This window comes from Stegodyphus dumicola, chromosome X2, assembly GCF_044657685.1.
Source record: "Stegodyphus dumicola isolate Sdum_Otavi_A_Nest chromosome X2, ASM4465768v1".
NCBI lineage: Eukaryota > Metazoa > Arthropoda > Arachnida > Araneae > Eresidae > Stegodyphus > Stegodyphus dumicola.
The window spans coordinates 153,738,388-153,751,469 of record NC_140781.1 but is presented as its reverse complement, the minus strand read 5'-3'; the positions used below and the strand labels follow the sequence as shown (position 1 = coordinate 153,751,469).

The window sequence follows — 13,082 nt, the reverse complement described above, 5'->3', positions numbered from 1 at the left end:
AATTTGCCTGAGGGAATAGAATTGGGGGATTCCCAGTCCGTGTAATCTTTGGAAGTCTAAATTTATTTCAAGTTACTGGTATAGCAATCAGCTATTATAATTTGAATTAATTGGAAGCAGTTCTGTTTAAATGAGATAGCCCACAGGGGTAGGAAAAGGGGAGACATAATTTTCCGCTGTTAATTATAATTCTAAAAAAAAAAGGGTTCACGTGTTCTTTTTCTCGTACGGAAAATAACTGATTCCACACATGTGCTTTATTTTGCCGACAGTAGTAAAAAAGGTGAACCAAAAAATTATTTAGTCTCTGCGTTCTAAATCAGTACCGTCATCTACTAAGTGAGTAAATGAAAGAAGTATTATAAGAACGAAATTGTAATTTTACGAAAAAGGTATGGTGCATTATATTTAATTAGTTAAAATATATTGACTATCTTATCAGGGTAAAGCAAACAGGGTTTACCCCAAGGCACTGTTCTCAGCCCGATTCTTTTTAATATAATGATCAATGATTTAATAGGCACTATTTCCAGCTCTGTCCCAGGCGTAAATGTTTTACTGTTTGCTGATGATATGTGGTGATGAGTGCTACAGGATCTGACTTTACTGGAGAGCGTCCTACAACAGGCTTTAAATGTTCTTAACACCTGGACTTATGATAATAGTATGATCGTATATATTGATAAAACCACTTTTCAATTGTTTTCCTTCAGTATAAAACATCACGGCATCCAACTTCAGTTTAATGACAAAGACTTGAACAGAACTTTTGATACTGTCTACTTGGATATTCACTTAAACCCAAAATTAACTTAGACGAAACATGTTAACAGCCATTGATAACGGATATGCCAGATCAAGACTATTGAAACGTTTAGCTAGTGTCACTTGGGGCTCAACCCAAGATGTCTTGTGTGCAGCCTATAAAAGTTATGTCCGTTCTGTTGTTGAACATGGAAACGAGCCTTTGATAACCGCCTCAGACTCTGTTAAAAACAAGCTTGACCTATTCCAAAATAACATATTGCGATTGATAACTGATGGCGCTAAATCAACCCACATAGTTGCTATGGAACTCCGGACTGAACTATAACCGTTAAGTGAAAGGTGCCAAAGGGGGACCATAAACCTCGTTGAAAAAATCTTACGAAAAAAAATAACTTTCTAAATTGTTACAGACCAGCAAATGAAAGATTAAAAACCCACAATTTCTTCCTTTCTACTGTGTACGACCTTTATAATACTATAATATTCCTACAATTAATCACCAGGTTTCTCGTCAGGAATTAAATCCCGTTATAGATCAAACCATGTTGGAGGGCCACCTGGATCTTGTTTGGAATGTAAATAAACAGCTCTCCTTACAAAGTGAATTAAAAAGTGCTGCTATGTCTATTATATATAGTAGATACCCTCCTGATGAGTGGCTCCATGAGTATACTGATGGTTCGGCAAGAAGGCGCTATAAAAACCGCCGGTGCTGGAACATATTTAAGTCCTTTCAGTATTAGCTATCCGGTAAGAAATTTTGATGGAGAGATAGCGGCAATATCATTGGTAATTGATAAATTGAAAGACAGTCCTGATACCAATATTGTGTTTCTGGTTGATTCTCAGGCTGCTGTATTGTCGCTTGTGAATTCAAAATACAATGAAAATGCACATATCCCCACTTGTAGAGCAAGGCCTTTTTGAACTTCGGAATTCTAGAGAAAACATTTCCCTCCAATGGATTCCGAGCCCAGACGGGCGTAGGATAAAAAAAATTATCAATTGGATATTTTACTCGTCGGAGGTTGTATAAAATGCTATATTTTGCTACATACACAATCTTCTCAATCAACGGGCAGAAGATGTTTCTGCAAAATTGTGTACATTCTTAGGCATTTTATAACCGGATACATACGTTAACATCAATATTTGAAGAAATTACTCTGCAGAAACCTTTTCGAGCACCCTTTGTTATACAGTAAACAAATTTAAATAAATGTATTTCTTCCCATGTCTTGCGATAAAACTCGAAAATTAATACTCTGCATGCTTTCAAGGTCTCAACTTCCATAAGAGAAATACTCGAAAATAATTTTTTTAGATAAATTAGCTTAATACGAGAACAAACATCAAAGTATGCAAATATTTTTGTTCTCGGTAATCGGATAAAGGATCCCCGATTCCTGAGAACTTTCAACAACTTTTCTTACTCAACCTTCAGCTTCCGATGTACGGAAGTTTTCGTGTTTTCTTCATGTGTGAAGTCGATACCAGCCAGTTTCCCTTAGAAACTGCTTCACGACAATATTTATTCCCTTAAGATGTAATGTGCCTTCGTATGTGTAATAAAAAAACCCAATCCAACCCAGTCTTACTTAGTTATAGGTTGCTTAAGAACTAGTCAACTAAATGTTTAGTAAAATAATCTGAGCAAGAAATGCATAAAAAGGTGAGTTCTTTGAATGAGGCAAAGCGAACGAGGGTTGTCTTCCAAAGACAACGGATAGATTATGGATGCTCTCATGGAGGATTTACAATGGAAAATTGGCTAATATTCAAGTTATACATGAGGAAACCAAGGAAACCAGCTATGCAACCAGCCCGTTTCCTTTAGATCGAACTTGGGTCGAACGATCTTGTATTCAACCGTTTTATTCACTCGGAATACATAAAAAAGTTTAATTTTAATCAGCCATATATTTCATTTCACTGAAGTTTGTCACTGTTATACATTGAAGTTCAGATATTTGACAGAATGAGCGATGCCTAAGGAAGTAATAAATGGTTTTGCAAAAAAGAAATAGCAAGATGCTAATTTTAATAAATCTCGAATTTTTATTACTCATTTATGGTGACTTTTACGTTAAGTTGTATTCATTGACAGTTGACGGGAAGTAGAAATATCATCATTCTATGAAGAAATTACAAAGAGGAATTACATGGGCAGGAAATTACAAAGAGAAGAAATTACAAAGAGGAATTACAGGGAAGGATACTATCCCAGCAAATATACCTTTTACAAAAAATTATATATTCGAACAGTCTATTTATGAAATTTCCGATACAAATGTATGTTTAAAGTTGGACAATGTATTTTTTACGTTTAAGAAAGGCTCATATTTATTTTATTTATTTGTTTGTTTATTTATTTTGCAATTTTTTTAATAATTTATATTTGTGAGCTAAATAAAGTATGGTGTCATATTATTCTTTTTATACTTTTACCTATTCGTCTATTAGTCTGTAACTTAAAAAAGTCATTTATTCACTTCTTAAAGTAGTAAATAATAATAATTATGATAAAGAACCCTTAAATGATGCAAACTTCAATTCAAAACCAAAATTTTGTATTAAGTCTGCTAATCTAGGTCTTTAACCCTATATTTCAAATATTTCCTTTTAATTCTGTGTTTTACATGATATGCTTCTTTTCTCGATACATTTATTTATTTGCTCCCTGTGCAGCCCTGATGAATGGAAAATTTGATCTCTTAATGCAGCAAACCTAGATTAAAAATCAACAACCGATGCCAGCAATGAAGCTCCAAGTTTTAGTCTTTGTTGACCTAAAAATCAAGAAACAGAAAACGGAATAACGGAGCGACACTTCGTAATTTTTCTTTCAAAAAAAATTTTATTATTCGTTTTCCACCTTGGTACACTATAAGTACCTATTTATATGGCTCAATTATTAAACTAGCTCAGACTAAAATTATCATCAGTCAAAAACAATCAAGCGGAATGGGGACCGAGAAATATGTTTTTGCATTGATCATTCAGAACGGTTAGCCACAATATTCTTTCGATATTGTCTGCGTGCGACTTCCGAAATATTCTTTGCATGGCCTATGCTCTTTCCGAACCAGTCTCTGCATACTCTTTCTAGCCTCAGGAATACTTTGCTCCCTAGACTGAAAATATCACGGGAAAAAAAAAGCAGCACTGAATTCTCTTATGCCAATTATATGTCTTCTGTCAAAATCGCCATTGTGATTACCTTACTCAGAGCTCACCAGCGGCCGATCTGTAAAGACGCTAAACTCTTGTAGCCCTACCCCGGGTTCAAAGACTGTATAGACATTTTTTATTTTTTCCCCTGTTTAACGTGTATACCAGTCAGTTTCCCTTAATAAGTCCTCCCTCTCGTTTGGCAAATAGCTGTCGAGTTTCTTTGCTTCAATCGATTAACCTAACCTGCGATACACAGCATACAGGCACCCTTATTGCTGCTGACTAAATGACTAAAATGCTTATCCAGCTACGATGTACTTAGAAATGAATCAAGGCTAGTTTACATACGGATACGTTTCGACCTATCATCTGATTCTTAGCTTTGTAATCAATGAGTTAATGACTTTGAAATGCTAGCCATTTGTTCTGTATTGCCTACTTAACATACCCCGAAAAAATAAAATTTGTAGTTACATTCCTACTAGGTGCTCTGTTTTTCAAGAACAGTAGTATTATATTACATTGTAGAGAATTCATTTATTTTTATTAACCAGTTATTTAATGTTAAATAGCTTTTCTGTCTTTCTATCTTTCCGTTTTCCTGCCAGAATGTTAATTTCTAGTTCTCGCATGTTCAAATGAGGTAGAAAGATATAGCATTTAAAGGAACGTTTTAGATTGTATAATCAAAACGTGTTCTGCCTACTGGAGGCCACGTTACCAGTTTATTCTCTTAACAGCAGTTTATCTGCGCGTTGCGTTATTCGTGTCATTAGGTTTGTCACGCCGATACTAGGTCGGAGCCAACTTGGGCGTTTTCTGTCTGTGTAGCCTTTGTCTAACTACAGTTTATTTAGTTAAGCTCAATTCGTTGCTTATACTTTACGCCTTAAATACACTGGCTGCTAAGAGTGTGCGGGACATGTTCTATAATATGATCTCCCAGCCTAGGATATAAGATGGAATTTTAAAAGATGGCGTCAGAGAATGGTTCGTATCCTACAGCGATGATGACGAGTGACTAGTTATCTGTTTACCATGTACTACTCGGCGAACACGCCAGCAGAGGGTGCGATTAGTGATTACACATTTCTGAGGGGTGGGAAGCATAGAAAATCTGGCAGCTGCTTTCCTATGGAATAGAGGCCATCAGACGAAAGTGCATAAAATTCAAAATACAATTATTTTGTAACTAGTAAGTATCCACCCATTCGATTAAAAATATGTTATAATGCACAATTCAGGTTTCTAAAATTAAACACATATCCTTAAAAAGCCAATATTTCTTGAATTAAATTACATTAAAAAATCATACACTCCAAATCCTTTTTTACTTATAAGGGGTATTTTATTCGTAGATATTTTTTATGTGAATTAAGAGTAATATAGGATGTGATAAGGTGACATAAAGGTTCTTTGTCTAGGATGAGTGATTTCAGAGTGCAAGAGTTTTCATATCCCTTGTGAAATCCGGTGCCTTTGTTAACGATTCCGGTTGCAGCCTCGAAGGTCGCTCCAGTGGACAAAGAGGTAAAAGAAGTCTTTTCATCAGGGTCAAGAGATGGACACTTTGTTAGGTATGAATGAAAGAATCTCCCCCCCCTGGGAGTTCACCGCAAGTAAACACAGGGAGATATGTAAGGTGGTTTCCTGAGAAGAAATAAAACTTTCCTGTTTAGAGCTATGGGCATGTTGGCCTGCTAAGCACGATCATTCCTCGTATATAATGCGATAGAGCACTTTTCCTGTAACACAAATTCTGAAATTACGGGACTAAATGTATTCAAGTCCCATACTGTCAAGAATCGCAACTGTTAATGTTTTTATTTCATTAAATTCATGTTATTGTTAGAACTTGAATTTGAAGTTCATTTCAACCCTGCATCACAAACCGAGGTTTGTGTAGCGGTTTCGGCCACTAGACCACAAGGATTTCAAGATTAAGGACAGATTCTCGATAAACATCCTTTTGTTGTTATGAACAAGGATATAAATTAACTGTTGTTGCTGTAATTTTTTTCCACTTTGAAAAGTTGATTAAAATTTGGGACATGCCTTCTACAGGCAGAAAGCAGAGGACTATTTTCAAAGTTATGGGATCCTACCAACCAAAATTTGCATATTAACGGACACGATATGATCAGCAGCATAGGGCCAACGAAACGGTAATACGGTGTGCAAAAATTAAGGACGAGACGGTTTTTTCAATATAACTTTGTACACAAGCTTTCCAAATCAACACATTTAATACCGTAAGATCCCCAATACGTAAGGACATGAGTAATGTAAGCAACACTTACTAAAAGAGAAATCAGAGGGATAAAAAGAAACTTTATTGAAAACGTAGCATGGAGCGCAATGCGATTGAAGGCCGAAACATCCCTGTGATGGGTGTCCAGCAAGAAACATCCGGTCTTTAATAGGGGATATGATCTCCCCTGACTGCTAGGCAGGTTTCACAGCGTCTGCCCATGCTGAGAATGAGGGTGTCAGTGAGTTGTTGAGGCATTGCTGCCCATTCGTCTTGCAGCGCCAATCGAAGCTCCGGAATCGTTACTGGTGGTAAGGTACGAGCTGCCAAGCGTCTGCCTAGAAAATCCCATACATGCTCGATGGGATTGAGATCTGGAGATCGTGCCGGCCAATCCATACGTTCAATATCCTCACTCTCTAAAAGCTGTTCGGCAGCTACTGTGCGATGACATGGTGCATTGTCGTCCATGAAAAGCAACTGCGGACCCATAGCTCCTCTAAAAAGACGCACATATGGAAGAAGAATCTCGTTACAATAACGGGTCCCGTTGACTGAACCTGCGTCGAAGATGTGAAGATCTGTACGACTACCAAGCATGATGCCTCCCCAAACGAGAACAACGCCACCTCCTTACCTATCCCCTTCAATGATGTTCGAGGGATGATTGCGGCTTCCCCGCTCTCTCCAGATGAGTATGCGATGAGAATCGCTACTCAGACTGAATCTGCTCTCATCTGTAAAGAGTACTCGTCCGCATTCATTGTCTCTCCAATTCCGGTGTTCCCTGCACCACAGAGAACGCCTTCTCCGATGGGCAGGCGTTAGAGGTACAGGGCGTCGTGCAAACAGACCACCACCGTGCAATCTTCTGGCCACGGTAAAACGCGATATCGGTCGTCCAGTCGCCTGTGTCGTGTGTCTAGCGATTTCTCCCGCTGTCTGCCGCCTGTTTCTTCTGGCCTGTAAGGCAATATACCGATCATCTGCGGGTGTGGTTCCTCGTGGACGACCACTACTAAACCCCCGGATAGCTGTTCCTGTAGTTTGAAATTGTCTCCAAAGTCGTGAAACGATGCTGTGAGCAATTCCGAACTCTGCAGCCACACTTGTCACACTGCGGCCTTCCTCCAACTTCCCAATGATTCGACCCCGGGTAAAAGCATCCAGATGTCGTCTAACAGATTGATTATTCACTATTTCTCGCTGAGGCAGCAACTCGGTGTGATTTTAACTGCTATACGGCGTGTAATCTCTGCCAGAAATACTGATCTTACACCGACAACATGCTTTATACTACTCAGACACTCCCCCATTACGTCTACCTGCATATCTGCGCATGTGATACCGTACATCACCTTACTTAATCTCCTGATTGGTCTTTCTGTCCGCTCTGCCTCTTCGTTCAGCTGATATGCTAATTTTTCGACTTCGTCCTTAATTTTTGCACACCAGTGTATATTGGAACAATTAATCTGTGAGAAGTTTGTACCCATAGCTCTCTAAAGAGAGTTCGGGTAAGAGCGGAGAACCTGAGGAAATAGTAGAAATCGACGAAAGCGCTTTCACGAAGCGAAGATATGAAGTGTCTCGAATACTGATTGTTTAATAAAATAAAGAGGCGTCAGTTTGTTCAGAATTCCGCAGGGACGATTGACACAAATTTGGAGGTATCTTCACCAGTTTTCAAGTTTCGATGGTAGCCAACTTTTATAATCGATGGGATAATATGTAAGTACCGAAAATGCAAAAATTAGTAATCACTTGGTTCCGCGAAAGTCTTATTTTAATAAAGAACGAATAATAAAAATTTTAATAATGAGTCATGCGAAGTTTTCATAATTTAAAATTTGATCCTGATAAATTATCGAGTTTGTGTAATAACAAAAGTGCAAAACAAATATGATTCGTTAGAAGTCGAGATGCATGTCTTCTCTTAACAGAAAGACATGTAAAATTTACCCAGTTTACAACTTCAATGTTGATTAATTGGAGTAACATAAATGAAAAGGAATATAATTGCCTCTTGGTGCAGTTATCAGGACAATAAATTAGAGAAGAGAGATTTATACTTCATTAAGTTACGAAGCAACGAAGATGTTGGCTTGAATTCGCAAACAATCGAACATGAATTTGTCTTCTTCGGTTCAAAAGATTTCTTTAGACGACATAAATATTTGATTACAAAATCGAGCATTAATTTCATGTGTGAATTCTCACATAGTCATTTTTTTTTTCTGATTGCCAAATCGAAATGCTTAAAGGCTTGCTAGTTTCAGTATTACTTTCAAGCTTTACATAAGTTGAAAACATACGACCAAAATCTTTAATCAACTTAACATGAATTACACAAACTTGAAATGAAGAGGAAGTTACTTAACTTGAAGTCTGATAATGCAAGAGATATATCTTCATAAAATTATTTTACGTAATAGCAGAAATTCAGGGGCGTAGCTAGAGGGGGGCAAGGGGGGCATCTGTCCCCGGGCGCAGAATCCAAGGGGCGCCAAACTGATGTTAAGACATTTTAGAATTAAATGTTTCCCATCCTTGGCAAGCAGTAGGGGGCGCGAAATCATCAGTTGTCCCTGGGCGCTGAAAACCCTAGCTACGACTCTGCAGAACTTCTTTTATGACCTGAGAGACACGCCTAGTTTTATTCTGCCACTGAGTACTTTCTTCTAAAACACCATGATTTGAATGAAACTTGGTCAAGTTAAGTAAATTTCTGGGTTAATCTTATTTCCTTCTTACCAGCCACAACTTAAATTCGTATCAGTTTATGCGTGTCAGACATAATGAGACTACTCATTAATCTATTATCGTTACTATTAAGCACAATTTAATAAAACTCCTCACAAATTCTACTTAAGTATTATATTTTAATCTTTTATTTATTCAGTTCTAGAGTGAGCACACTAAAGTGAATCATAGGAGATAACAAAGCAAATTAATAAGAGATCAATAAAAATGAAAATATCTTACAAATCCATTTGTAGCACTTAGGCTTCAGTGGTCTGAGTTACCCACAACTGGGTTTAATTAGTCTGCATAAAATTTATCTTGTGTCTTAATAATCGTGCTACAGCACAATACTTAGAATTTGTGATGAAAATATCATACAAATCTATTTGTAGCACTCAGGCTTCAGCGGAACAAGTCTTGCAAATCTTGCCATAACTGAGTAACCAAACCATAGCTTCAAGAACTTTAAACTTATTGTATGCTGAGTGATATAGAATTTTACCAATTCCGCTATTAATTAAAATTAAATTTACAATTTCGTATGTTTTCAAAAACAGTTTAATGCTTAACAGATCGTGTGAGATTTTGCGTACAAAGCGGAAGTCTTATATTTGACTGCTGCTTTTAAAAATCTCCAAAAAACTAATGCTAATAATGTCTGTTACAATTGGCCATAAACTGAACTTAAACATTTATTATTTGTTACTAAGACATTAAAATCTTAATATAGAAGATCTATAAAGGGAAGTCTCAGAATCGGCACCAGAATGATTAAGAATCAATAAGAAACAGGTATGAAAAATCAGAGTTACTTACCCAAAATGATGAATTCTCTTTTACAAAGCCTCAATAAAAATTCCTGCATGGGTTGTAGCTTACCTTCCTCTCTTACAACACTTATCGAAAACAAATAGGTTGGCATAACCGGAAATTACTTATATAGATTGTATTATTCCATGTTCCTTGAGCATTTGAAGAAACAGCAAGTCAGCTTTGCAGTGTGATATGAAAGAATAGAAGAGGTTCTGAATAAAAAAAAAAAAATTTCCATTCGTTGGTTTTAGACTTGCTATTGACTCTCCAATCGACGAATTGCGTATATTTATTTTTCCCACTTCATCCTCGCTGTTATTTTCGCAGGCGGTAAATCAACACAGTTGCTGAGCTCCTATTGTCTTGTCAGCTAGTTTGACTCTCGTGTGATTCTTCGTCCAAACAATGCCTAATACCCTCCACACATTTTCTACCTGGAGTTTGTTGCATCAAAGCACGATTACCGATCAAATGCTTTTAAATGAGTTTTCTATGCTGAAGATTACTTGCCCAGTGCAGAAAAATTTAGCGAAGTTTATCTGGTATTTTTCTTTCATTATGTGTCTCTGTTCGTGAACAAGAAAGTTTGTTGATCATCATTAGCCGCATCAATTACAAATATAACTTGTCTCTGTGTTGCATCAAGAGATCTTTTCGAAAATAAGAATATTTACATGGGATTTCATATTATATATGGCCCACCAGCGGCCGAGCGGTAAAGTCGCTGAACACTGGCAGTTCGGTCCGAGGTTCAAATCCCGCAAACGGGCTGGCTGCATGGGCGTTTTCGTAGTTTATGTGTAACGTGTATACGAGCCAGTTTCCCTTAGAAAGTCCTCCACGAAGGCATCCCTCCTCTTAGGCATATAGCCCTCGAGGCTTTGCCAAAATCACACACACACATATTATATATGACATGTAATATGTGAAGGTATTGAAAATTTTTGCATCGAAATAAATAAAAAGATATGTAAGGTACTTTCTAATTAAAAAAAATTCACCCCACTACACATTTTGTCATTTTAGAACCAGCCTGAATATAACTTACTTCGAAATATATCTGAAAAAGGCTATGCACGTGCAGAACCAGTTTAAGGAATTTTAAGGCCCCTTGCGGAAGGTGCTCACGTGAACCCTCCTTATGGGTTCTTATTTAAAATTCCAGCTGTGGGATTCCTTTTAAATTTTATTTTTTACTGCTTGTTCTGATTTAAGGCTATTATAAATTCTATCAATACGATATATTTTCTCCAAAAATATAAATTTATAGGTACTAATGAAATATTTTTTGTATATTAAGAATTTTCAAAATAACTTCATTTTACCCAAATAAGTAAATTACAAATGTATAAAAACTCTTATGCAATTCTTGTGCATATTAACTTAAATGCCTCATGATTTCAGAAAAACAAATCTAAAATTGTCTAGCATATTTTTACTTAATTCGAAATTAGGAAAAAACGTTTACTAATTTTAGTATGCAGAATTTTAAAATACCCAGAGAAAAGAGCTAACTCCAATTTACTATATTTGCAGCACAATTTTACCAAACTTATCTTGATTTTATAAGGATATGTTAAATCTTAGCCTAAAAGTCTTATATATTTTAAAACTGGGTTTGATTATTTTGCATGAAATTTGTCTTCTGTCTTAATAATCGTGCTACATAAACTTAGATTTTTCTTCTTCGGGTACTTTTTTTCTAAACTGCTCATTTAAATTTTCTAATTTTTTGTTTTCTAAGCGATAAATACCGTAATTGCAATCTGAAATTCTGCTGCTGGGTATAAAAATATCTAATCTTAGTAACTGCCGGCCTACCGGGATAGTGGTTAGTGACTCTGACTGCCGTACCGAAAAGGGCCCGAGTTCGAATCCCGAAGAAGTTAGGGATATTTGTAATTGTATGGTGTCTGTGCGCCATGGAAGCACTCTAAATATGGGGTAAGCCGAAAGTCCTTTCGAGAGGCTGATGGTAGGGGAAGAGAGATGAGAGACCTTTGGACCCGTCCCCCCTGGGTGCTAGCCCTCAAAACTGGGGCGAAATTGAGCTAAAGTCAAGCTGCTATCTATATGGTGCTCAAGTCTCTTGCCAGCGACAGACGCATTTGACAGCATGCCAAGATGAATGTCGTGGGGTTATGCTGACCACTGTCATACAAGTGAGATTGGTAACAGCAGCAACTAATCTTCCGTCGTTCACTGAACATCGTTAATAACTTCTTACCAGTTTTAGCTTCGCAAAGCTGTGTCCTGCTAAGACTGCACTGACTAGTATGTACAAACTGGCAATTCCACTAACAAATTGGCAATTCCACTAACACATTAAAAGAAATGCCTTCCAAATTCTCTTTGCAGCTTTTCTCTAATACTGTTAGACAGCTGTTGGTAATTTGCTGCAATATGGGTTAATATAAGTATAAGGTATTTTCCTTCTCCAGGTTTGGATTCCCGGCGAGGGCACCGCACATTTTTCACGTCTCCTTCAAAAATACCTAATGACTCTATAGGGTTTCCCTTATTTTGCTTAAAAATTATTTTAAGTTTTGGTACCTTTCCTGAACCTCGCATTTTCTCTCCAGGGTGCAAATTTAAAGTTAAGGGAAGTGAGTATTTAAACGGGTGAATCTTGTAGTTTATTCAGAGAGTGTTTTCGCTAGCCAGCGTACGTACGAGTCTGTCCTTGAGGTTACTCGGAGTTGCTGATACACTTTTTGGCCATTTAATAAGTATCACGCCGGTTAGGTTGTTAAATCAGCCTAACTTAAATTGTTAGTCCAGTATTACACTCACCTTTTGAATTAATTGTGTAACGATTCTTAAGTTCCACCGCAAGTTCTCGGTGTTATCGTAAGCACGAAGTACGTGCCTTTTCTGTTCAGAATTTGACGAATAATAAACGGTTATTTTTACCCTTCTCTTTGATGGTACTGTTTACGTCTGTGGGAGAAGTCTCCAGATTCTTTGGTACGATCCAGCAGAGCTTATGTTACCAAAGAGAGTACGATCGTACAGCTCTACAGAACTTTAATTCATTAGCAAAATCTGGTAACTCAGTTACGTTTTGCGTCCGTAAGAGTATCTGGACAGTAACTGTAAGACGTTTCTTAAAATTACTGTTGAGCTGTGATCATTATTTAACAAATTAAGACAAATTCCGAGAGAACAATGTATTTAAAGGAGGGATGTCTCTGTGAAGAACTTTCTGAGGAACAGTGATTAATAGTCAAGATGCTTAGAATAGAAATACCAAAACCCTTTGCAGTTAGTCTAGTTACCTGAAAGTGTATGAAGGTTAATTATAAATGCTAAAACAATATCTTGTTTCTTT

The 13,082-nt window shown here is 37.0% G+C and overlaps 1 protein-coding gene across 2 annotated transcripts in view; it reads right to left on the bottom strand.

Annotated features, from left to right (window-relative positions):
- LOC118203029 (uncharacterized) overlaps positions 1-9,979 on the bottom strand; it is a 137,574-nt gene extending 127,595 nt beyond the window's left edge. Inside the window, exon 1 of one of the 2 annotated variants that reach the window (XM_085808982.1) lies at positions 9,755-9,979. The gene's annotated coding sequence lies outside the window, so the exon portion shown is untranslated. The remainder of the gene's footprint in view (positions 1-9,754) is intronic. The other variant, XM_085808979.1, reaches the window with a different exon arrangement.
- Between the last annotated feature and the right edge of the window lie 3,103 nt (positions 9,980-13,082).